The sequence below is a fragment of the Chinchilla lanigera genome, unplaced genomic scaffold, assembly GCF_000276665.1.
Source record: "Chinchilla lanigera isolate Chin_1 unplaced genomic scaffold, ChiLan1.0 scaffold00041, whole genome shotgun sequence".
In the NCBI taxonomy this organism is placed as follows: Eukaryota; Metazoa; Chordata; class Mammalia; order Rodentia; family Chinchillidae; genus Chinchilla; species Chinchilla lanigera.
The window spans coordinates 14445851-14464462 of NW_004955442.1; the positions used below are offsets into that span (position 1 = coordinate 14445851).

An 18612-nucleotide genomic window follows, 5' to 3' on the forward strand; every position below is an offset into this window, starting at 1 on the left:
TTAAAAAAAATTATTTTCTTTTTTGGTACCAGGAATCAAACTCAGGGCTTCACACTTGCCAGGCAGGGCGCTGAGTGCTAAGCTACATCCCCAGCCCTAGTTACATTGTTTTAAGCCACTAAATTTGTGGTAATTTCTTATGGAAGCCATAAGAAGATAGTACATGTCCCAACCCTTCATTGATGAGGTTTTAGAAGCCTGGTCAACAGAATTACTTTCCTATGCATCAGAGATATCGGTGTCCACCAATACCTGCACCCCCAGCCCCCAGGACAAATGCTTTACTCTCTGAACTGGTTTCACTTGTGCAGTGGGAATTGTGGTGAACTGAGCAGAGGTTGTTTAGAAATGTAAAGTCGTGGTTTTCACAGTTCAGCGCATTAGCTGTTCCTCCTATCACTACGCAGCATGTGCGTGGAGAGCTGATCGGGCTGCTGATGGTATGATGGGACACTTTGGGGTGCCAGGCATCGCCCCCCAGGGAGATTTAAGAACACAGCTGGGACCCCCCCCCCACACACACACACTGCAAAAAAGGTCAGGAACTGTACTCCGTGTGAGGGCAGAGCGTCCCCAATGTGACAACTGCGGTTAGGGCGCCTCTTTCCCCTAAGCACCACAGCTCGGAACCTTGTGCTCTTCCCTTACCCAGTGTGACTGTCCCCAAATGGCCCCGGCCTACCGGTCCTCCCCCACCACCGCCACCACCTCCTGGCTCAGCCTCCGCGGGTCCGCCGCCCGCAGGAACTAGGGGTTCAAAGACCGGAGGGGACGGAAGCGGGTAACGGATGGGCGCTTCCGGGGCGGGGGCAGACGTGGTCATGGCAAGGCAGGTGAGTGTGGGGTCCCCGATTTGGGGGTGTCAAATTGTCTTGGGGTTAGGCGGGCGAGGAGGTCGGAGCAGCCAGGAAAAGAAGTGAATCCCGGGGGGCCGACACTCCCGGGAGGTGGCCCGCAACCGGGGCGGAGCCCTCCCCGGCCACCGGGGCCGTCCTCAGCGACGGCAGCGGGGCCTCTGCGGGTCCCTCGGCCTTTCAAGGGGCGCCCAGCCTCGGCTCGGGCCGTCACCTCCAACTGAAATCACAGGTCAAGCATGCGCAGCAGGGAGGCGGGCGCCCATTCCTGATGGACTCCCCTTCTCCGGATTTTTTGAGCGCAGAGCTGAGCTGACGGCCCGACCAATCAGCATGCAGGGGCGGAACCATAAACTGTGACGATGGCGGGGGCAGTACAGGATTGGGTGTCGTTGCAGAGGGGAGGAGCATCTGCGGAACCATCGTCCAGGATCCAGGCTGTGGGCCCGGTTGCGCCTCACTGGGGATGGGGTGTGGGGTAACTGAGACCGCTAGGCCTCCCATAGTATTTGATTCCAGCTCCCTGCGGAGGAAGCTGGAGCATTTGTCTAAAGGCCTTGTTTTCCAGCGGTGCTTTACTGAGTCAGCAGAGGGCATGTATGTCCCTGTTCACTGAAGCCCCTGGATTTTTCCACCCAGCATCCTTGACAACACAGCAGCTCTCACCTTTGGTCCAACCCTCGCCCATTAGTCCAGCCTTCGTCTATTGGTCCAGCTCTCCCCGCTGGTCCAGCCGGCCTCGCGTCGCCACAAAGTACTTGCCATCCCTCCAGCATCTCAGAGCGCCGGGGACAGGGATGGCTCTAGCTCTGGGCGGTGCTTTGCTGGGACACCTGGGGGCTTTCGGTTGAACCCCCGCCCTCCATCCTTTTGCTTCAGCCTCTTAAGAGTGCTGAGATTACTGGCCTGTCCCACAGCCTGACCACAGGTGATAGCTGCAGTGTGGAATCTAAAATGACATTACTGTCATTTTTTTTCCCTATTTTTTTAAAATCCAGTGGTCTGTTTTGCACTTTACCCACATGTGGTTTTGTGACACCATTCACTGGTCTTCTAGAAAATAAGAACTCATTGATTAATGCAGGTCTTATGAATGTCAACACATTCTAATTATATAATAAAATGATATAACCCTCACAAACATTGCCATCGATCTCAATAGAAATTTCTTGAAGTGTCAGGAAGCTGTGAGACTAATGATAAAAATTTTCCAAAATTTTAACTTTTGCTTAAAAGCTAGAGTTTCCTCATTGGCAACAAATACTGTCTTTTATTTTCCTTGAAGGAACCGACTCTCTTTTGTTTTCATTTTTTAGGAAATGTCTGCAAGAGATGATACTGTACGCAGGGCTCTTTGCTCACTGGACAGGGTCCAAGGAGTTTCCCAAAAAAGAAATGGAGACCAGGACTCCGCCCTCTGAGTAGGTTCTTGACTCTGGCCACAGAAGAAAGAATTTCAGGATGCAGCAATGAGAGGCATAGACAAGTTTCCTTAGGCAGAGTTAAAGTGCCCGCTGGAAAGTGGAGAGGCACACTACAGTTTGGAGCTGAAGATATTTTTATGTGTCCTTGGAGGTGTCCTTTAAGGTAAGTGGTCTAAGATGTTTTTCCTAAAAACATTATTTGAATCCTTTGGGTCTGTTACTTCATTTTAAAACCAGATTGCTACTCTTTGCCTTATCAACTAGGTGAATTTATGGGTTTACAATACCTTTAAGGGGTCTGAGTGTGATGGGCCTAATAGAAACAAACAAACAAGCCTAGGGAGCCCGGTGTAGTGGCGCATACCTGTAACCCCAGCACTGGGGAGGCTGAGGGAGGAGGATCACTGCAAGTTAGAGACCAGTCTGGGCTATAAAGACCACCCTGAACTGTATAGCAAAACCCTGTCTCAAAAAAAATGAAACAAAAAAACCCTCAAAACCAAAAAAACACACAAACAAACAAACAAAAAAACCACCTAGTGAAAGAGCCCAGGAAGCAAAGCTATGGAGTATAGGTAAGGACAACTTTCTGTCCTGAACCTGTAGTTTTCTTAAGTCAATGTTTTATTTATTTATTTATTTAGGGATTTTTGTTGTTGTTGTTTCATTTTTTTGAGACAGTGTTTTGCTATTTATTTATTTATTTGTTTGTTTAGGGACAGGGCCTCACCACGTAGCCCAGGCTGGCCTCAAACTTGTGGTGATCCCCTGCCTCAGTCTCCCAAGTGCTGGGATCACAAGTGTGTGCCACTGTGCTTGGCAAAAGTATAATTTTAAAATTGCAATTTTTCTTGTCACCTTTCTACCTATTTTATTTCTTGTATTTTACTTACTTTACCTGGTGATAATAGAAACTGAAAAACAGACCAAGAACTACAAGGATGAAGGCAAAGGTTTAACTGAGACAGAAAAGAAATTGGGGAGGAGCTTCAGTCTGAGAGGAACTAAGAGAGGCCAGTGTGGCCTATTAACAAAGGAAAGAGGAGCTGTGGCTTCTGATGTATGATCCTGAGTGCTGGCTTTACAGGCATGGGTTTGTTTGTTTGTTTATACTGGGGATTGAACCCAGGGCCTTTGCATTGAGCTACATCCCTACCCTTTGTAATTTTTTTTTTTTTTAATTTTTTATTTTTTGAGGCAGTATCTTGGTTACTTTTCTCTCGTTGCTGGGACAAAATACCTGACACCTAAAGTTAAAGGACAAAGGGTTTATTTAGCTCACAGATCTTGAAGGTTTCAGTCCATAAATGGTTGGCCCCAAGGCAGGGTGGCACATGGCAGAGGGGCAACTGTTCATGGTGGTGGAAGACAGCAAAAGCAGCAAGAGCAAAAGGGAGGAGCAAGCCTCTTTTCCTCCCTTGTATTGTATGCAGGTGTAGCACTCATACCCCCCAACCCCAACACTAGACACTGAGCCAGTCACAAACTATAGATTCAACCACCTCTGAAAAGCCTGTGCCCTGTGACCATGAGGCTTTGGGGGGACATCTAGACATGCACCATACTAGGCAGTATCTCACTAAGTTGCTAAATTGCCTAGGTTGAACTTGAACTTGTGATCTTTGTGCCTCAGCCTCTCAGAGTGTCAAGTATTTATAACAATGACACAAATATGAAGTGACTCATCGGGTGTGATGGTGCCTGCCTGTAATCCCAGCAGTTGGGAGGCTGAGGCAGGAGGATTACCACCAGTTTGAGGCCAGCCTGGGCTACATAGTTCAAGGCCCCTCTGAACTACATAGCAAGACCCTATATCAAAAAAACAAAAAACAAAAAAGCGACTTGAATGTTCATCGAATGATGTCGGACTTCTCCAACTCTGTCCAGGGTGAGCAGATCCCCTGAACTAGGTGCCTGCAGATGTACAAGAAAAGTAAGAAAAACATCAAACCACGAGAGCCAAAATTCTGTGATCAGGTGCTAGCAGCCTCTAGGATTGACTGCCCCCTAATACCAAATTCAGTCACCTTTTATTGAGCAAGAACCAAGGACTTGGCTAGGACAAATGGGTAGATACCAAACATTTTAGCAAGAATAATTAAAGGATCACCTGAGACACGCCTATAATCCCAGCATTCAGGAGGCTGAGACAGGAGGATCTTAAACTCAAGGTTAATCCAGAATGTATAATAAAGCCTTATCTTAAGAAACTCTAACAAACAAATCATTGTGTCCTCAATGCATTCTAATCAAATAATGTCCTTCTCCACAAAATGATGAATGAGTAAATTATCTACAATGAGATATTAATCTTTACAGTGGGACTAATGACAATGTTCCCTACAATAGAATATTATTCTACCAAAGTAGGAAGAAAGTACAGATACATGCAACTGGGTAGATGAACTCATGATACAAAGTGAAAAGAAGCTAACACAGAAGGCTGCATATTATATGAGTCCACCTGTATGAGATGTCTGGAATGGGCACATTAACAGGTAGAAAGTGGATTAGTACTATAGTTGCCAAGGCCTAGGGAACTGGGCTTCTTTTGGGGATGATGAGAAAGTTTTAGAAATAGTGCTGGTTCAACCACCCTGTGAATATACTAAAGGCCAAGAACTGTATACTCTAAAATGGTGAGTTTTATGGTTTAATTAAATCCCAATCAAAAAAGAAGAAGGTGGGAAGAGTGCTAGGCAGGGTAAGCTGAGGCAGGAGGATTGTGAGCATGTGCTACACAGTGAATTCCAGGCTGGCCTGCCTACACAGCCAGACCATTTCAAAAATCGAAACTAAAACCAAACAAAAGAGCAAGTGGCTGGGCTTGGTGGCACAAACCTGTAATCCCAGCACTCAAGAGGCTGAGGCAGGAGGATCGTTGTAAATTTGAGACCAGCCTGGGCTACAAAGTGAGCTCAAGTCCAGCCTGAACTGCATAGTGAGACCCTGTCTCAAAAAAAACAAAAACAAAAAAGAGGTAAAGGAGAAAGAGGAAGAAGAAGAAATGTGTGGTCAAAAAAGTGGCATATAGTGGGCTTAGGGCTGTAGCTCAGTGGTAGAGTGCTTGCCTAGCTTACACAAGGCTGTGGATTTCATCCCCAGCACTACACACACACACACACAAAGTGGCAATGAAAGTTGGTCAAGGTATAATCCCAGTAATCTCAAACTCAGGAGGCTGAGACAAGAGGATCATAGTTTCAGCTAGCCTGGGCTACACAGCAAGTTCAAGGTTAGGTTGTACCACACAATAAAACACTGTCTCAAAAAAATGCCCTGTCAATGTTATGAACACCTGTAATCTCATTTTTCCACGTCATTAATTTTATTTTATTTATTTATTTTTGTCTTTGAGACAGGGTCTCGCTATGCAGTTCAGGCTGGCCTTGAGCTCACTTTGTAGCCCAGGCTGGTCTCGAACTCTCAGCGATCCTTCTGCCTCAGCTTCCTAAGTGCTGGGATTACAGCATGTGGCACTATGCCCAGCATCATTAATTTTAAATAACAGAAAGTAAAAGTAAAATATGCCCTGTTGTTTATTTATTTATTTATTTACTTTGTACCGGGAATCAAACTCATGACCTCAGGCTTGCCAGGCAAGTACTTACGCCGCTGAGCTGTGTCCCGGCCCCTGTGTTTTATTTTAGACGTGTATTTTCTGTATACTTTCAGAACTATTTACATTAACATCTCTTAATTATTTAAACTATTTGTCAATTGTTAGTCTAATTGTGTGTGTTGTTGTTTTGTTTTGTTTTGTTTTGAGACAGATTCTTGCTATGTAGTCCAGGCTTGCCTTGAACTCCCTGCAGAGCCCAGGCTGGCCTCAAACTCATGGCAGTCCGCCTGCCTCAGCCTCCCAAGTGCTAGGACTCAGAGGCATGAGCCACCATACCTGGCTACCTTTAAACTAATTATGAAGCATAGTACTTGAAAAAAGTAATTGCTATGCTTTATATCAACACTGGCTTTTTCTGTAGTTCCATCATGCAAGGTTTTCACACACTGTACATACTCTTAAATTTTTTAAATTATTTATTTATTGGTTTCTTTTGAGAAAGGGGTTTTACTATGTACCCCAGGCTGGCCTTAAACTCTTGGCAATCCTCTTGCCTTAGTCTTCTAAATACTCTGATTACTGGTATGTGAAACCATGCCTGGCTCAACCTAATATTTTAAGCGTTGGGAAATCCTGGCCTTCTGTGGGTGAGGAAGTTATGTGGTCAGACTTGAATTACAAATTGCCATGAGCCCGGGCCCATATGCACATGTGCGAGAGATGGTTCTCCTTCCTCAGAATTTATTTTCAATCCTAACATAAATATAGCTTGAATCTTTTTGTTTCTTAGTAGCTTGAAATTTTAGCCCAAGTATTGTATAAGTGACAGATGAGGGCACACATCATTCAGTTCCTTTGTTCGTATTTTTGAAATAAAGTAGGACTGATGGTTTCATTCATTCATTCATTCATTCATTCACTCACTCATTCGTTGGTACTGGGGATTGAACCCAGGGCCTTTGCACTGAGCTGCATTCCCATGCTGTTGTTTTTTTTTTTTGAGATAGGGTCTCACTAAGTCATGAAGTTGCCCTAGCTAATCTTAAGCTTGCAATTCTGCCTCAGCCTCCCAGAGTGTGGGGATTACAGGTGTGCAACACTATGCTCAGCTGAGACTTTGCTTTTTTTCTCCACTTCCAGCTCAGGACCAACTGGAGAATGCCCAACATCCACCAAACACCATCCTGTCCACACCCTGCCCCTACGGAGCCGACCTGCTTTCCCGGGCAAACAACAGCCTCCCTGAGGGCTCACCTGAGCACTATGAAGCTGTTCCCTCCTCCGGCACTTTAGAGTTTCCATTGAGTCTCAGCGGTGGCGGCTGATCCTCTAGTGAGAGCAAGCTCCAGTGGGGCCTTGCTGGGTCTCACTCGGGTGCTGCTGTGTATCCCATACCAGGGAAGCCAGGCTGATGAGCAGCCTGGGGCATTCCCCAGTGGGGAGGACCAAGCTGGGCTCTCAGTTAAGTACAGGTCACCAGGTGGTGGGTGAAATGTGGGGGACCAGGCAGGGGACAGAACCCGGGAGGGCGTCTGGACCAGCATGTCTGCCGTGTGGAAGAGGTTGGACAGCAGCCTGATGACTGGGGGCTTTAAGAACACATGTGGCATTTTCAGATCCTCAGACAAAATTTGAGGAGTGAAGGAAAGTAGGGAAGGCTGGGAAAGAGATCCCGAGGGAAAGGCTGGCGTCCCTGTCCATGCTTGAGGGCACTGAGTCAGCAGAGGGTGGGCTGGGAGACTTGGGCATCCTGGGAGGGCCCCGCAGAAGGGCTGCGGCCTCCTGGAGACAGGCTGTGGGAGACAGGGTCACTCAGAACCGGGCTCACAGGGGGACAGTGGAGATCGTCACCGAGCTAGCCGCCAGGGACAGGAGTCCAGGAGTCAATGAACAAGGTCTAAGGAGGTTCCTGACCCTGAGCTAAGGAACCTAAGTCACCATTCTCATAGAATAAATTTGCAGGTTTGCTGACTCCAATTGAGGAAAAAGAATTTTCAGAACTAGTCAGGAAGAGGCCCAGGAAGAGTTTTATTAGGCACAAATTAAAAGGTACACAGTCAAAAAATAGAATGTGTGCTCTGAAGAGAGAGAGATGATTCCTTCCCGGAACTGGGAACATTTATGCTCCTCTTGAGGGGTGGAAACCCCAGGAAAAGGTGGCCCCAACCCCAGAAGGGTACTGACCCATATTACAGATATGCACTCAGTTTTATTTTATTTATTTATTTATTTATTTTTCCAGTACCGGGAATCGAACTCATGACCTCCCACTTGCCAGACAGGCACTGTGCCGCTGAGCTAAGTCCCCAGCCCCTTTATTTTATTTTTATATGGATAATTTAAGTGTACTTTGGACTCTCTCAACCTGTTCCTTTCTCATAGGGTGAAGTCTCTGGTTTTTATTTTCTCAATTAAGCCAATTTATCAACTTTCAATATTCCTGAGGAATTTGGGGTGTGATTGGTTTGGAAGGGAAAGAGTCTGAATTTACCCAAGAGAATGCTGATATGGATTGCCTTGGCTGACTTCAGCTGAGTCCTGGAAGTTACAGTCTTCTTTTTCTTTTTCTTTTTTTCTTTCAAAACAGGGTCTCATTATGTAGCCCAGGTTGGCCTTGAACTTGTGACCATACTCCTGCCTCAGCCTCTGGGGTCCTGGTATTACAGGCATGCGCCACCATGCCTGTCTTACAGTCTTCTTAAAAGTACAAATTTTAGTTATGATTTCTTTGTCTCCTTTCTACCTATCTTTTATGTCTTCCATCCTACCACACCGGTGCTTTGGCCCACCACTGCAGTGTCCCCAGTGCCTGCGTCCACAGAGACAACACACCATAAGGAACCTGAAGCAGCTCATTACTTACGAGTGGCAGCAAGGGACAACAGAGCAGCCTCCCTGCCCCAGCTCAGGAAGCTGTGTGGCTGGGTGGACTCTGCTGCGTGTACCCATTATACCACTCTGGAGGGAGCCTGAAGGTAGCCTATCCTGTTTTCTGTACCTCAGAGGCCACTTGTGTATGGCCAAAGCTTCGAGGGAGGAAGGAAGTGTGCCCAGGCTGTCCCTGCAGCTCCTCCCCATTACTTCCCCCCGAGAGGCTGGAGCAGGGCCAGGCCATCTCAGGTGCCTCCCCCGTCTCCGGATGTGGCCTTCCCAGTACATTTTACCATTGTTCTTGAGAACCACAAGCAAGGGGAGAACTGGTCTGGTCCAAGGCCGCCCACAGAGCCGTCCCGCAGCCCCTGCAGGGCGTCAGGGGCCAAGGGAGAGCTGTTACTTCTCCTTTCAGGACAAGAGCAGCAGGAAGGGGACACCTCAGGGACCCACCTAGTTAATGGCAGTGTCTGATTTTCTTTCTTTTTTCTTTTTGTCCTTTCTCCCTTATCCTGAATCCTGGGGATTGAACCCAAGTCTGTCACAATAAGTTACATCCCAGGCCATTTCTTTCTTTTCTCTTTCTTTCCTTCCTTCCTCTTTCTTTTTTCCTTTGCTTTGCTTTGCTTTGCTTTGCTTTGCTTTCCTTTGCTTTCCTTTCCTTTCCTTTCCTTTGTTTCTCTCTGAGACAGGGTCTTGCTAAGTCACTAAATTACCCAAGCTGACCTCAAACTTGTGATCCTCTTGCCTCATCTTCCTAGAGTTCTAAGATTACAGGCCTGTGCCTCCACACCTGACTTAGAGACAAGTCTTTTTTTGTTGTTGTTTTTCAATTGGTGGTTTCCTCTTTATTGATGTGACTCCTACCCTCCTTCCACAATTTCAATCCCTTCCATTGCCACCGAAGAAAGAAAGTTGTGAAAGGGATTGCTGGGGTTCTGAACACCCTGGACAGTTAGTAAGGGAACAGAAACCAAAACAATCACTGGGTGTGACAGAGTGACCATCAAGAAGTCTAAACCACCTTCGGAAAGGATGGTAAAGAAAGGGGAAGAAAGGAGAAAAGAGGTACAAAAGGCCACATCCACCATTACCCCTCCTGCTAAGAGGGGCTGGATAGAAAGTCTTAATCTTTAAGAAGTGCAGGTCCTGAAGAAGGGAAATTGTGTTTGAGCCTGAAGGAGCTAGAGATCAGGAAAGGGGTGCCACCTCTCTCTTTGTGGAATGGAACCTCCCACCTCTGGGGTAGCAGCTTCACAGACCATAAACACTTTCATCACTGCAGGCAGTGTATAGAAAGAAGGCTTCTTCATGGTGTTCCTGGTATAGCTGACCCATTGTAGCACTGGGGGGTGGGGGGTGGAATAACATTGTTGACAAAGAAAAAAAAGGCGCCCTCAGCTCGGAGGTAAATTCGCTTCCAGATCAAGAAGTAGAACTGACCAACTGTGAGATCAGAAGGCACCAAGGTATTTCTTTTTTGTCCAGGTCCCCTATCCAAGCTTTGAGGGCCTTTTTTACTATCACCAGAACCCGGTCTGGGTATTTTTTTCGGATCTTCTTGCCCTCAGAGCAGCACTCTGAATGGATGCTCCTCTTTGTACATGAAGAACTTCATCCTCCTGGGAACCGGGCTGGACCGAGCTAGGCTGAGGGAACCCGGGGAGGGGGGGCCAGGATGGGGCAGCGGCAATGGCAAAGACACACGGGCCTAGAGACAAGTCTTGAAGGGCCCAGAATCCTGGAATTCCAAGCCTGGTCCTAGAAAAAAGTCAGACACACAGTAGAAACTCAATCATATTTTTTGTTTATTTTGTCCCCTAAATTTACATTGCTGTTACTGAAATTACTTTCTTGTAAGGGTGGCCTTCCTCTCTGCTAGCAGCAGGATAGGATCTTCTTAGTCCCTTTTACTGCTGTTCTCCATATTCCACTGGAAGAGAGGGGCGCGTTAGAGGAGAGTGAGGGGGTTGGGCCTGCCAAGCTCGCTTGGCTGCCCCGGCCTTTCCCAGGCTTCACATTACTCTGTGCATTCCGACCCCGCACCCGCCCCCAGCCCAGCCCTGCCCCTGTACCTTCTTCACAGACTGCACCATCAGATAGGCAGCAGCACCTATGATAGCCACAGTCACCCCGGCCCCAATGAGCCACACGACAGGTCCTGAGAATGCCAGCTTCACAGAAATTTCAGGTGCCATCTGGATGGGGAAAGAATGTGCCAGGTGACCTTGGTGACCCCATGCCCATCCTACACACTGTGGACATGAAGGAGGCTGGGCTCAGATCCCAGAGGACACTGGGGCAGGATCAGAGAAAAGCACAGCGACCCCAGCCAGAAGGAAAGAATCCTGCCAGACCTCAACTCCTCTCCCTACTACAGTGACCAGCTGGTGGCCTCAGGGCAGTGACTTAGCCTCTTTGAGCCCAGCCTCCATAGGTCAAGGACCACAACCTCCACCTGGGCTGGTGGGACCCTGGGGGACACATGGAGGTGCTCAGAGCAGTCTCAGGAGCACTCGGTGAGAGCCAGGAGGCCCCAGAGGGGCTCAAGGGTTGAGGGACCAGTTTACTCTCACTCCCTAGCACTGTTCCTCCACCAGGAGATGGAAGCTGACAGATCCTTCAGGTTCCCTGAGAGCTTCAGGGCTGAGGCTAGGGACACCCCCCCCATATCAGGTGTCCTAGAGGCTCAGCTTTAAGGGGAGGAGCTGACCTCATAAGCCACTGAGGTCTTTACTCAGCCTGGCTCCATCCAGCCAACCGGGAATGTGTCCAGAGTCCTGCTCTTGTCCTCAGGAGCTGGCGGGTGAATGTGGCCTACCTAGCTGCTGTAAGGTGTGGACTTTGACTCTTACCACAGAAAGACTCATGACCGACAGTTCTTGACCCATCTTCTTGGTAGCTGCGAGCTTCCCTGTCCTGCTGGGAGAAAAGCCCAAGTCATCTTCTTCACCCTCTCTCTGCAAGCCCTGGAGCCCCAAATCATGGCATGTTCCAACCTCAAGGATCACCCCTGGAGGGGCCACCTGGCCAAGAGGCAATGGGGATGGCCGAGGAGCCCACAGGTGGTGCAGCCCACCCCACGTGCATCCACAGAACACTGTCTGCACCTCGGCTCTGCAGATTCAGGCCTGCCTCTACAGGCCGGGGAAGGGGCTCAGGATTGAGGACTGGGCATCCCCCCAGTGCTTCTCAGCCTTGCCTGAGCCCCTCCCTAGCCTCAGGGCCCCTGTACCAGCTGCAGTGGATCAGGGATGATTACCAAAATGGCCCTCTACCTGCAACCCCTCTGCCCCACCCTGTGGCTTCCTGACAGTTCTGACTGCGGAAGCAGCAGCACAAGGCTGGAGGAGGGGAGGAAGTCCAGCGCATGGCCGTGTGCTGCAATAAGCAGGTGGAAAGCCAACTCCTGTCACCTCACCTTCAAGCCACAGCCCCGGCTGCCTGTTCCCAGGGTCCCTGCCGCCTGTGGAATGGTGGCTGCTTCCTTTGGTGCCAGCCTGTGAGCCTTCTAGGGCTTCCCGGCTTCTCATCTCCTGACCCAGCTTGGAAAATTGTGTCCTGTGGTAGGACTTCTGTCCCTTCCTGCGGGCCCCAGCTCCCTCCACACCGAGACCCCAGGCTTGGCCTCTTGCCCCTCCTTTTTGCTTCCTCAGTCCTCAGAGGATATCTCTGCACCCCACCCCACTTGTCCCTAGCTGATTTCCTGTGCTGCCTGGCTCCTGACCCCACCTCACTCCTCTGTGGAGTCCTGAAGCATCCAGGGTCCTGAGAGCTGCCTGGAAAGAAGCCTAAGGGGCTGGGGCCCCCTGAGTGGGCGTAGAGGAAGAGGTAGCTCCAGCCTGCAGCCTGCTCTCTGCCTTCCCTTCCCAGTTCCCCGGCCTCAGCCCCCTCAAAGTCTCACCTTCTATGCAGTGACACCCTGTGGCTAACCCCCCTCAACCCCAAGGTCTTGCTGCCCTTTCTAGAAGGAAGATCTGATTCTTACCTGCAAAGACTGCCCCTGCCCCAGTTGGTAGGCCTCCCTTGGCCAAGAACCCTCCCCAGCCTCAACTTCCCTCTTCAGAGACCTATTTGTCCCCCAGATTAATCCCATGTCCCCTCCCAGTAACGAGCCATCTGTGGAAGCCCCCTACCTCGGGGCTGGTTCTCCTTCCTGGCTCCTCTGTGCCTGCGCGTCACACTCACCCAGGCAAGGAGGCAACTCTGCTCTTCTCCGTCTGGTGGCCAAGACCAGGAAATAGCATCTGGGTAGTTGCTTCTCCCACACCCATCTCTTTCTGGGAGTTTACCATATTCGAAAAACATTGTTTTCTCAGAAGACATGTGACATGACCCAGCTCTGAACTTGGTTCATCTTTGTTTCTTTGTTTCTTTCTTTTTTGTCTTTTTGAGACAAGGACTCACTATGCAGTTCAGGCTGGCCTTGAGCTCACTTTATAGCCCAGGCTGATCTCCAAACGATACTCCTGCCTCAGCCTCCCAAGTGCTGGGATTACAGGCCACTCCTGGCTTACTTTCCTTTGTTTTTCATTTGATCTGAAATGAAACCAATCTGACTACTTCTGGGTTCTGAGTGAGCTAAGGGCTTAGCAAGAACGCTCTTCCAGGCTGACAAGGGATGGAGGTAAAGGCCCAGCATACAGAGGCACTGCCAGGGGGGCAGGGTTTAGTACACTCATAATGCTACTCACCTCTGAGTGGGTTTAAGAAGGCCCTGAGAGTGTTATGGCCCCAAACTGTCTTCATGATAATCCCTGGAGCTGCCCTTTTTTGCTAGAAAGCCTATCCCGTGAACTCAGAGCCAGGAGCCAGCAGGCCTGGGAGGCTTCTTGGAGGAGGTAGGATGTGGGCATTGAAGGACAGTGGCCAAGGCACATCATAGGCACAGACCCTATAGGGGACCTCCAGGGAGGCCTGGGGCTGGAGCACCACTGTCCCTTTAGGCCAAAGGGAGCAGGAAGGGGAAACCTCAGGGATTCCACCCCCCTCTAACCAGGTCAGAGATTCTAGGAGCCTTGGCTTGGGCCAGACCAACAGGACAAGGATTGGCCTTGGTTGGAGAAGGAAGCAGCCTGAGAGCCCCAGACGGAGGCACCGTGCAGGAGTCCCTGCGCCTAGACAGAGCCATCTCCCTTTGACCAGGTAAGGTCCTTGTGGGGGCAGCTTCCTGGTGACACTCCTGCAAAGGTAACTCAAGCAGCACCAACCCCGGTGCCAGCCCTTACACTGCAAGCCAGGCCACTCTACAGCGAAGCCTGGAGGCCCTGGGAGACACCGCAGCCTTCTCATTCCTGGCCTGGCTTGCAGCTTGGTAACGTCATGAACTCCATAGGCCAGGGAGGGAGACAGCTAGGATGCCTGGCCACTGTAGGAGGGCACCTGGCTTGGGTCAGTAGGGGCCATGTTAACTATACCCTGAAGGGCCTGGTCCTGACCTTGGCCAGTGGGACAGCCAGGAAGGGTCATCATTATCTAATTCTCACAAAGATACCAGTGAGGTAGGAGCCATATGGTCTCAGAGCCTGGACAGATGCAAGCAGCGAGCAGTAGCTTCAGATGGGTTGGGGAGAACAGGCTTCCAGCCACCTCCCACCCTGTAGTGATCCGCTGGTGGCCTGGGGGCAGTGACTCAACCCCTCTGAGCCCAGCCTCCCGTAGGGAGGGACCACATCCTTTGCTGCTAGGCTGGCGGGAGGCTGGGTACCCGTGGAGGCACTCAGGAGGACTGTCTACTTTTTTTTTTTTTTTTTTTGGTTTTTCTCTGGTACCGGGAACCGAACTCACGACCTTGCACTTGCCAGGCAGGCGCTTTGCCGCTGAGCTAAATCCCCAGCCCCGGGAGGACTGTCTATCAGCTGGGTCCCTCTGACTCCAGCACTGTTTCCCCAAGCTGGGGATGGAGGTTGAGATGAACCGTGTCACGCAAGAGCTGTGTTTGGCAGAGATACTTGGGTGGGCTGGGATGGCTTCGTTAGGAGGAAATGATTGTGTAGTTTATTTAGAAGAGTTTCTCAGACTGCCGGCAAACTGGATCCCAGGGGAGCTCTGCCTCTCCCAAGAAGCCTTCAGCGATGAGAACAGCTGGGTTTGTTCTGCTGGAGGAGACGAAAGGATCCTGGAGGTGCGGGGCTGGTAGCTTCCGAAGCTGGAAAGGCATGGAGTCTCAGGGGAGCCTCCCGGAAGCAGTACTGCCCACTGGCCCCAGCCTGGAGAGACCTGTGCTGACTTTCTGACTTCTGGAGCTGTGAGATAACACGTTTGTGTTGTTTTAAGCCACTCCACTTGGTGCAGCAACAAGAAACTCAGAGAGGGGCCTGAACTAAGGTAGTTCACAGAAAGGGAAGTTAAAATGAGCCCTCATGCACACAGAGACCATCTCCTCTTGGGGAGAGAGGCAGAAGCTCACAGGGTCTAGCAGCAACACTCTGCCGAGTGAGGGTGCTCGCACTGGCGGTGGGCAGAGTGACTTTGTAAATGTGCTTGCCTCTGACCAAGGCATTGCTTCTCTGACCAGGACACCCAGGCTTCCCGTGGATGTGATAGGCAGCATCTCTGGCCTACAGAAGAGAGTCAGCAGATTTCTCTCTTTTTTCTTTTTTTTTTTTTTTTGAGACAGGGTCTAATAGTAGGGTTTTGCTATGTAATGTAGGCTAGCTCTGAACTCGCTTGTATAGCCCAGGCTTGACTTGAACTCATTGCAATCCTCCTGCCTCAGCCTTCTGAGTGTTGGGATTACAGGTGTGCACTACCATGCCCAGCAGCATCTTTACTTTTATTTGAAGAGGTGTAAATTGTGGAAGCAGCTAAGCATGGTGACCTATGGGGGTGGGTGCAACCCAGAGCTCTCTCCACAGATACTCTCTCTCTCCATATATATATAGTTTGTTTGGTTTGGTTTTTTGAGACAGGATCTTGCTGTGTAGTCCAGGCTGGTCTCAAACTCACCGTGATCCTCCTGCCTCAGCCTCCTGAATGCTGGGATTATAGGTGTGCACCACCATGTCCGGCTTACAGACTCTGTATTTTCGAACCAGTTCAAGCTGCCACTGGATGGAGTCTGATGAGTGCCTCCTAAACGCAAGATGGGACCCTGGAGAGGCCTCTGTGCCTGTTGTTGCCGAGCCAAGTGATCAGCCACAGTAGCCTGAAGAGAAGCTGGGGCAGGAATTGGGGCTGTGTTGCCTGGAAGGGGACGAGAGACGTCATTTGTCAGGTTGCTGTCCTGGGAGTGAGCACCGAAGGAAGCAGACCCCGAGTCCTTGGAGAGCTGTGACCGCTGCCTCGATGTTTCAGCCTCCTCCTGCCGCCCCAGTCTGCTGTGTGCTCCTTGCCTACCGCTCACACAACTCCAGGCACAGACGGCTCCCTCTCCACGGCTGGGCTGCACCACATCTACTTTCGAGCCGAGGGCCTGGCTTGGTGCTGGACCACGTTGTGATCTTCCTCTCTGGTCCTGCCTAGAGCAACGTGCCAGGCTGGCTGAACTGGGACTCCACCACTAGCTTGCACAAAGCTTGTGGGAGAGCTGTGAGTGTGGGTCCTGTGCCTCACGGACAGGCCTTCAGGGGAGACTGGTGTCCTAGGGCTGCCACCAGTGGGGTCCAGGGAGACCCCCCCCCAAATAGGAGACGAGGACCTCAACTTGCTCCTGCTAGGTCCTTGATGCCTCACAATAGAATTGCACGAAGGAGTGCATTCTGGGAGGGTGAGCAGAAGGGTTGCAAATTTGAGCCCAGCCTGGGGAACTCAGTGACTTGGCAAGACCCTGTCTCAAAATAAAGTACAAAAAGGGCTGGGCATGTACCAAAGGTCAGAGGCCCTGGTCCAATTGTAGGGAAAGCTGGGGGACAGGCAGGGAAAGATAAGGACCTTAGTGAGGTTTCTGGAAAATCCTTGCTGGAAAGGATTAAATCCCTGCTAGGAAGAACAATTAAGAGAAGCAGCGAGAACCGATATGTAGCCTGGCTCCATCGGGCACCGGGGCCTCGCATGCTCCCCTCTACCTCCAGTTAGGTACAAAGGACACAACGTGCAGCGGGGGCTCTATTATAGAAAGCTCACGTAGTATGTAAAATATATACTCACACACCTACATATAAGTACATATGTATGTTTTATTATCTCTCACCATGTTAATGCACTAAAATGTACATGTATCCCTTTATTAATTGATAACTTGGCCTTACCTGTAAGGCTGTGCTATAAATTTCACAGATATCACCTTGACAACAAACATAAAGAAGGCCAAAAGGAGCTTATCCAAGAATTTGTACATAGCACAGAGGGCCAGTGCCCAAATCAGGGGTCTCAGAGCCAATCAAGTTATAACAACTCTCAAGGGGTAGAATCCTTTTCTTGCCATATCATAAAAAGGGCTAAGAACAGAGACCCTCTCGCACAGGCTGTGGGCTCCCTACTCTCCTCCCTCCTCCAACAAGGTAGCTGTCCATCCCATTTCTCTCCTCTTTCCAATAAACTGATTTCTAAACTTATATCCCTAATTCTCTATTGGCATAAAGTTTATGAACCCTAGATAGAGAACATCTACCCTCGCTCCAGATGTAACACAATCCCCAGTAGAGGTGGGGGAAGGTGTCTGGGGTTGGAGATAATTTATGTGGTCTTGGGTATTCTCAAGTCGGATGACCTGGGATGTCTATTTTAGTTACGGATCATTTACCTAGTGTCTGTTTCCTTTAGGTCAGGTGGTTCATCACTTAAGTCAGTGGGCTGAGTATACAAGAGTGGGCAAAAAATGTCTTTATCAACTATGTTAAAATGCAAATGGTGTGTTCAAAGCTTGGAGATGTGGTACCTAATGAGTACTGCTATTTCTCTGAGAACGGAAGTCCTTGGAATGTATGGATTTATAATATTCGTCTAGGTTTTTTTTTTTTTCTCCTGGTATTGGGAATTGAACTCACGACCTTGCACTTACCAGGCAGGCGCTGTGCCACTGAGCTAAATCCCCAGCCCCTGGATTTATAATATTGGAAGAAAAGTTTATGGACTTCTTGTATCTTTAAGAGTTAGGAGTTCAGGAGCAAGGGCTCTCACAGTGGGAGATGGTGATGATAGCTGGGGCTTCCTTATGCTCCTGTTCAGACCACAACAGGCCAGGGCCAGCTGATAGACTCTTAATGCCTACTGAACATGCAAAATTTCGAGCTGGGAGTTGAGTCTCTGCATGTTCCAGGTCCAAAAGCAACAAGGTCAGTTGACCATGGACTGAAAATTGAACCATGAGCCAAAATAAACCTTGTCTCCTTTTAAGTTATCTCAGGTGTTTTGTCACAGTAATGGAAAGATAACTGACACAAACCCTAAAAGTCAGAGGACTTGATACAGCATGGCGGCACTTACGTCAACTTTGCTCCTGGCTCCAATCTCAATTACTTGACATTGCCGACATTACATAATTACACTTGCATCTTTTCAGAATGAGGAGCAGAGGAGGAGGTCTTTGGAGGCACGAGATGAACTAAAGCTGAAGAATTTAATTAGTCATTTATTTGTCCACTGTTGTGGCACATTGAGATCCTGGAGCCGTGGCACGCGTGCTCAGAGGGTACACTGAACAAGGCAAGTGGGGAATAAGAGGCTGTGGAGCATGGGGAGAGCATGATACACTGCTGTGTGTCAGCCCTCTGTCTGTGATGAGTGGAGTGACAGGTACCTCAGGACAACAGGGACCTTCATCAGTGGTGTAATGACCACCAACGCACCGTCTGTGAAGTGGTCTAAGGATACTGCGGCAGGATCGATGGAGTGTGAAAAATGAATTGTTTGCAGATACAGTCAACAACTTTGTGTTTGTGAGAAAGTCATTCATCATTTGGAAACCACCTTTAGTAAAAGATGCACCTGGATTACTAGTGAGACAGGCCATCATTTTCTC

The 18612-nt window shown here is 49.5% G+C and overlaps 1 long non-coding RNA gene and 1 pseudogene across 8 annotated transcripts; one reads left to right on the forward strand and one right to left on the reverse strand.

Annotated features, from left to right (window-relative positions):
- The first annotated feature begins 406 nt into the window (after positions 1–406).
- LOC102013762 lies at positions 407–17206 on the forward strand. Of its 8 annotated transcripts, none has more exons than XR_001235428.1 (6): positions 557–833; positions 2171–2441; positions 6981–7301; positions 8638–8815; positions 13711–13856; positions 15619–15657. It is a non-coding gene; the product is annotated as an uncharacterized LOC102013762 (long non-coding RNA). The 8 variants fall into 8 exon arrangements; XR_001235427.1 differs by having other exon boundaries at positions 558–833; positions 15623–17206; XR_001235430.1 differs by having other exon boundaries at positions 558–833; positions 6981–7172; positions 15623–17206.
- On the reverse strand, positions 9540–13051 carry LOC102013453 (annotated as a pseudogene).
- Positions 17207–18612: the final 1406 nt, after the last annotated feature.